General features: G+C 46.1%; 1 long non-coding RNA gene across 1 annotated transcript in view; it reads right to left on the reverse strand.

Moving 5' to 3' along the window:
• The window catches only part of LOC123457651, a 103,090-nt gene extending 100,704 nt beyond the window's left edge, over window positions 1-2,386 (reverse strand). Inside the window, exon 1 of the long non-coding RNA XR_006635096.1 lies at window positions 2,289-2,386. This is a non-coding gene — a long non-coding RNA (uncharacterized LOC123457651). The remainder of the gene's footprint in view (window positions 1-2,288) is intronic.
• Window positions 2,387-7,597: the final 5,211 nt, after the last annotated feature.

The following is a 7,597-nucleotide window of genomic DNA, read 5'->3' on the forward strand; positions in this document are numbered from 1 at the left end:
CTCCACCCTCGCCCCTCTCCCTCTGCCTCCCTCCCTCCGCGTGCAGGAGACCATTCTGCCAGTCACTCCTCGTATTCAGGACTGTTCTTGGAGCCAGCAGCATTCTGAGTACAGACGCCAGTCTGTGAGCCACGTAGTGTTGGGTATATTTTCAATAGGAATTATTTTTCAGGCTATACAGTTTAAAAAATAAATACCCGGGCTGGAGAGATGGCATAGCGGTTAAGCGCTCGCCTATGAAGCCTATGGACCCCGGTTCGAGGCTCGGTTCCCCAGGTCCCACGTTAGCCAGATGCACAAGGGGGCGCACGCGTCTGGAGTTCGTTTGCAGAGGCTGGAAGCCCTGGCGCGCCCATTCTCTCTCTCTCCCTCTATCTGTCTTTCTCTCTGTGTCTGCTGCTTTCAAATAAATAAATTTAAAAAAAATTTAAAAAAAATAAATAAATACCCGATGCCTCAACCGCAATAGAGCTCCATGTCCAGGATCACCTGACACATGTGCAGTTCTCACGTTCGGGGCTTTATTACACTGTCACAAGCCCTTGGAACGTTGACGGTGAAGTCAACCCAGCTTTGAGAAATGAGTGATTCAGTGAGGAGCCAGCAAGGGGAAGAACTGGAGCACGGACCCCGAATTTGAAATGCGACAGGTACGCCTCCCCTTGCCAGTTCTCCGCCTGCCTCATCTGGTTTCAACAATGCGGAGGTTCTGGAAACTTTGGGAAGGAGGACGAGGCTGGAGGCAGTAGGTCACTGGAGGTGAGTGCGTGGAGTTGTGCTGGCCGCTCTGCTGTGCTCTGCTCCCCCAGGCTGTCTTCAGCACAGTGGACAGAACCTCTGAAACCATGAGCAAAAATAAACCCTTCCTCCTTCTACATTGCTCTGTCAGGTGTCACACTGGCACCAAGGTAACTAACACCCTGAGGGAAACTCTGTTTGTCCATTGTTTACCATATGGAACGCCTGCCAGCCTGCAGCATAAATCAGGAAACTGACTTTTTTTTTTCCAACTTGGACTTTTAGCCTCTTTCCTGTGGTTTACTAGTCACTAATTTCTACCAGGGTACTCAGTACTTTCTACAAAGTTATGGCAGAAAGTTCTGAGAGCAATACTTGGTTCTTGTAGCATTCTGTGAAGGCTGGACAGTCAGAAAGTTCCCAGATTTGAGCCTAGACTTCCCAGTGCAATCTTGGGTTGCCATCCAGAGAACATATCCTTTCAACTATAAACCATACCTCATACTACTGACCTTCCTCAGATCATAACAAAGATTACTGTGCTTTAATGCTAGTTGGGCATAGGGAGGGCCTGGCACAAACTAATGCTAAGTAAAAACAACAATAAATGCTAGCTTTTCTTTGCCCATACCCACTTAATTCAGTTTGAGATGTTTCTACCATGCAGACACAACCATCTTTGGAAGTACATTGGCACAGAATGTCAAGGTCACATGTCAGAGTCCTCCATGGGCTCTGAAATACAAACCATGCGTAGGGTTTCAGACCTGTTTCTGAGCTTCATACCTTATAATCTATCCCTTCTGGGGGTCACTTTCACATCCATATTAAAAGGTCTTCAGAGTTCCTATGCTAACTAGCTCTGCAAACATACTTCATAGTCTCTGGCACTGGGCAAGTGTGTCTGGACATGAGTTTCCACATGCTGACAGCCTCGCTGGCCTCACGGGCTCTGCCTCTCTCTGGTGAAGCCTGCAAGGGCTCCATGTTCACCTGTCCCAGTGGCAGAGGCAAGCTGCTCGTGCCACCTTGGGTGAGACAGCGATTAATTATAAAAATCACAGGAAATCTGCAGGAGCAAGGCCTGGACCGTGGCTCGAGGGGAAGAGGGCTACCACGGAGCATCTGCTGTGAATGAAGGGCACATGTCATCTGTGTGTTCCCGTGTGATTCAGTCTTCTCAAGGAGATTCTCTAGACAAGGAAAGCGAGGGAAAGTGAGTGAGGCCTACTTAAGCTCATGCAAGGTCACACATCTAAGAGGCCCAGGCAGAAGTCACACTGGGTTTACCTCACTCCCAACAACAACAAAAAAAAAGTGTTTTGCCAACTCACACTGACACCCAGTGAGCAAGAGGTAAGAGAAGAAAGGAGGGAGGGAGGAAGAAGGGAGGAGCAGTTAGAGTTGAGCTCTCTCGCCAGGGCCCTGAGCAGCACAGGAGCGTGGGGAGGCTGCCCAGGGCTCTGCTGGGGAGGCATGAATCCCAGCACAGCCGTCCATCCTTCGTCCTTCCCTCCCCTCTGCACAGGGCCTCCGCGCTCCAGGCTCACCTTGCTGCAGAGCTCTCCCTCGCTGCCTGCGGAGAAGCATTTGTCTTTGGCAGACCTGGGCTGCCAGGCTCCTCCCCCGCACAGTGCAGCGATTCTTCAGAAAGGTGGGCAGCCTGTGCCTCTGGCCTGTCAGGATGAAGGATTCCAGTGGGGCCAGCTCTCTCCATTTATATGCTGATCTGGTTCCCTGCAGCTCATTTTTATGCCCGCTGTCTTTTCCATGTGTCCTTCCCCTCCCCGCTTTTCATTTCCCTGATATAGTACAGCACTGTATTTTGCCACTGCTGTGCTCCAAAAATAATTCTGGGCCAGGGCTTTTTTCTTTGCTGTCGTAGGCCTGCCTGGGCTCACAGAGTTCTATCCACAGGGCGTAACACTTGGTGTACTGGAGGAGTCGTGGTTGATAATGGGTTATTCTGAATAGGTCGTCCTGAAGGGAATATTTGCAGAGAAAGCACCAGAATAAACATTTGCTAGGGAGATTGTTTTTCACAAGCTTTAGATATAGATGACAAAGAGACAAGGGTAGAGAGGAGATAAACACTCTTAGATACATACAGGACAACCTCTGATCTCCCTCTACCAATGTGTGGATTTGTTTGGTTTGTTTGCTGTCTTTTCTTTATGATTTTTGAGACAGGGTTTCACTCTATCACCCTGGTTGGCCTAGAACTTATAGTAATCCTTCTGCCTCAGCCTTCCAGTGCTGGGATTCCAGGGTGAGCCACCACTCCAGCCTTCTCCCAGTGCTGGGACTTAGGGGGAGCCACCACTCCAGCCTCAACTGCACATCTGACTTCTTTTGTCCTCTGTCTTTCCCCTGCAGCTTCTCATCTTCTTTCTGACAGCTACCTTGTTCCTTCTCTCCTTCTAGCTCATGAATTCGCACCGAGCGTTTTGCAGCAGCAGCTCTCTCCTCCCCCTCTATCTCCTTCTCTCTCTCTCTCTCTCTCTCTCTCTCTCTCTCTCTCTCTCTCTCTGTCCCTCTCTCTCTCTCTCTTTCCCCTGTACTGAGCAGAACCAATTCCCTGGAGCACTCCAGTCCAAATTCCATCAGTGGCTCTTACCACCTAGAAAACAAATCTCAACTACGCAAGAGGACATTCCCTACCCCGAAGTGCAGTGCTCTGCGCTTTGCTTTGTCTGCTCCACACGTCTTTGCTTGGTAACTCCTGCCTGTGCTTCAGGATCCAGTCTGACAGTCATTTACTGTGTGGACATCTGCCGATTCTAGCTCTTGCCCTGACTCTGTTTGTCTCATCCTTACACACGCACACACACACACACCTCTAACAGCCTCCTTATTACTGTTTTGGTTTTTCTATATTATGAAAACTCTTACATTGTTTATGTGCATCCATCCATCCCTCAGCACTCTGATAATATGGATCATGTTTTGTTAATCTTTGTCTCTTACACAGGGGATTGTACATAATAAATATTCAATTGGTATTTATTAAACTGATTTCAGCACAAACAAAGACCCTACAAGTGGATGCATAAAAAATGGAAATAGTCCTTTCCAACCACCATTATATAATTACATAATTTATCTAACACTATCATAGGATCTAAATGCATTCTAATGGAATCGTATTTCTGTTGCTGCTGTCTATAGCATAACTGCTTCCTGTCTGAGAACTTTCTGGGACCCAAATTGCTAGTGCAGCTGGAATCAGGGTGTCTGAGAAGAGGCAGCTGTCACTTCATATTCTGCAGAACGTTCCACAAACATTGCTCCACCATGCTAAAATCTTTCATTAGAGAGAGCTGACTCATGGGAATTAAGATACAAATTCTATATGGCTGATTCTGTTGAGGAAAATAGAAAGAAAAAAAAATAAGCACTGGCCTTGTCATCTCCTTCCATTTAAGACCAAGCCTGGACACACAACCTGGTGGGTACTGCATGGCCAGCTGGTAGGAGGGAATGTTAGAGGTGAACTTTCCCAGACAGGAGCCCTTCTAGGTCCTAACAGAGTCTCTGAACAAGTGCCCAGATCTCTCAAGCTCATTGAGCTATCACTTCCTTGGGTTGGAAGTGTCAAGAGAGAAGCCCAAACCAAACCACATTAGCCTGCTACAAACCAAGAATTCTGTGCCCCAGCTAGTAGCTATGTTTTGCCACTGACTCAGCAAAATATTTTGTGACAATGTCACATCACCACTTGGGACATGGCATTAAACATCATTTATCATTCTCTCTTCTCTCTCTCTCTCTCTCTCTCTCTCTCTCTCTCACACACACACACACACACACACAAACTCCCATTTTGATAATGGGTTTCTCCTGGTTGACTTTTAACAACTAGACTTCTCCCATGAGAAAAGTGAGCTTCCTTTATCCTTCTATTTACTGGCGCCCCCTTCTCTCCCTGTGTTGCAAATGCTAGGACTCCTCCAGGCTCATCCTCACATAGCCATGATTAGCCCTCTCCTAGACTCTCTCCCTCTAACCCTGGTAAAAACATCCTCACTGCCTCCATTGCCGCATGATCTAGTTGCCTGTTCAAGCCCAGGTACCCCTCATCCCATGGCCACTGGCAGGAGGACTTCTTAGTAACTCCGTGAGACATCTTAAAGGTATGATGAATTAAAGCAAAATCAACTACCTTCCCACAACCCCCACAAGAAAACAGATGAGCCTTCTTCTTTCAGTGTCTCTAACTTCTTGAACGACACCACCCAAGTATACCACCAACTGGGTAGGTAAGCATAAACCTGGAAACTATCTTGACATCATCTCCCTGCTACTTCCCACAGCCATGTCAGCATCAAACCTCATCAATTTACCACCTCAATGTTTCCTTAGCTCTTTGTAGATCTTCCAATGACAGGCCTTTCTTGTACTACCTGGAAAGTACTTCCTTCTGCCTAGCTATGAACCTCGGGTCAATGATCACATAGTAAGAGAAGCTGGGCCAGACCTGTAACAGAGTCAAATTCCCCTACTACTGCTGAATTATTATGGCCCTAGACACTTTTCCAATTATAAGTTTGTTGATGTGGGGATTTAATTAACATATGCCTTTTCTCATATTGACAGCGTCTATAGAGATCTACTGAGCCTAGCATTGCAAACCTCTGCAAAAAATAGAAACATTGTCTCTGTGTTTTGTGCCACTATGTAATTAGCACCTGCCAGAGCTCCTGCACATAAGCATTTGTTTAATGAGTGGATTAGCAAAAGAAATGTCTGCAGTTATGGTGACTGTCATTGGAGAGATTCTCTAACACACTGTCACCTACAGACCATTTTGGTCATCTGGGGAAGATTTATGAAAATCATTCTGCAGTAAAGAAATAAAACAAAATACAAAATGAGTAAAACATATTTTATTGCTCATGTCAAAGCTTGGGAGGCAGAGGTAAGAGGATCCCCGTGATTTCAAAGCCACCCTGAGACTACATAGTGAATTCCAGGTTAGCCTGGGCTACAGTGAAACCCTACCTTGAAAAACCAATAATAATACCAACAACAAGATTGGGGCTTCCAGTTAAGGTAGCAGCCTCCTACCACACTTCAGGTCCTGAGGTAATATCAGAGGAAGTAAGACCCTAGGAGATAAATCACCCCTCACACGTCATCCAAGGCCCAGGTGAAGCCACAGAGGAATTGGTGAAATGAGCAAAAGAGCTGCTTCCATGGTGAGCCTGACAATCAGAGTCAGGGTGAAGGAGACAGGCTCTGAGGATACTCAACACCTACCAAAACAGAAATCCAGAGACTCCCGAGAGCTCAACACTGAAGTAGACTTAAAACATACCCACTAAGGCTCATGGAATTTTGTGTAAATGGTGTGGAAAGACTGTAAGAGCCATGGGTTGGGATGGCATATCCAGAGACATTCCCCACCACCTGCAATAACTGACTGCTGTTCCCATAACTCATAATCCAAAACCCCATGGGGAATACTAGCAACCCCACTGAGGAGGATCCCCAGTGGAATGGAGGCAGGAAGGATGGAAAAGATGGGATCAACACATGATGTGACCATACAAAGTATATTCTTAATTTTAAAAAAAAAGAAAAAAACAAATTAGTAAGAGTAAAAATATTAAAAATAAATAAATAAATAAACAGCAAGATCAGGCAAGAAGGTACTTGCTTGAAAAACCTAAGAACCTGGCTTTGGTTCACCAGGACCCACAATGTGTAAACGCAATGTGGAGCATGTGTCTGGAATCCATTCTCAGTGGCCGGAGGTGCTAGTGCATCCATTCCCCCCCCCTCTTCTGGCAAATTAATTAATTAATTAAAAATAATAAAATCTAGGGCTAGAGAGAGAGACTTCTCAGTGGTTAAGGCACTTGTCTGCAAAGCCTAAGGACTCAATTTTGAGTCTCTAGGTCCCATGTAAGCCAGATGCTCAAAATGACATCAGAACTCAAGGTCCCACATGCACACAAGGGGGCGCACACATCTGGAGTTCCATTGCAGTGCCTGGAAGCCCTGGCATGCCAGTTCTCTCTCACTCTCTTTCTCTCATTAAAAAAAAAAATTACAAAAGGGCTGGAGAGATGGTTTAGTAGTTAAGGTGCATGCCTACAAAGCCTAAGAACGCAGGTTCGATTCTCCAGGTCCCACGTACCCAGATGCACAAGGTGGCACATGGGTCTGGAGTTTGTTTACAGTGGCTGGAGGCCCTGATGTGCCTGTTCTCTCTTTCTCTCTTCTCTTTCTCTCTTTCCTTCTTTCTCTCCCCCACCCCCCGTTTTCTCTCCCTCAAAGAAATAAAATAAAATAAATTGTTAAATGTTTTGAAAAAGTAATGTTGGGCTGAAGAGATGGTTTGGCGGTTAAGGCATTTGCCTGCAAAGCCTAAGGACCCAGGTTCAATTCCCCAGTACCAATGTAAGCCAGATGCACAGGTTGGAGCACATGTCTGGTGTTCATTTGCAATGGCTAAAGGCCCCGGTGCACCCTTTCTCTCTCTCTTTCTCTCCCTCTGTCTCAAATTAAAAAAAAAAAAATTTAATTACAAGAAAAAAATAATTTAAAAAAACTGACAAGATCCCTAGAAGTTTCTTTTGAAACATTACACAAGCTGAGGTGGCTGGCCACAGAAGGGTTAATAACAAAGACAAAACAAACAGCAATCATCTGAGCTCCAGCAAATGCTGTGGAGCTCTTTGGTCCTAGAGAAGCGCTGGGAAAACATCACTTTCTTTAGGACAGTGATTCCCAGGTCCTGGTCAAATCACCAGGAGCCAGTTGCCCTTTGGAGCCTTTGTCTTGTCTCCATGTTTTTCCAAGTCCTTTGGACAACTAACATCATCCAGAATGTTCACCAAACACCACCCAAGAA

Source organism: Jaculus jaculus, chromosome 1 (genome assembly GCF_020740685.1).
Source record: "Jaculus jaculus isolate mJacJac1 chromosome 1, mJacJac1.mat.Y.cur, whole genome shotgun sequence".
Taxonomy (NCBI): domain Eukaryota; kingdom Metazoa; phylum Chordata; class Mammalia; order Rodentia; family Dipodidae; genus Jaculus; species Jaculus jaculus.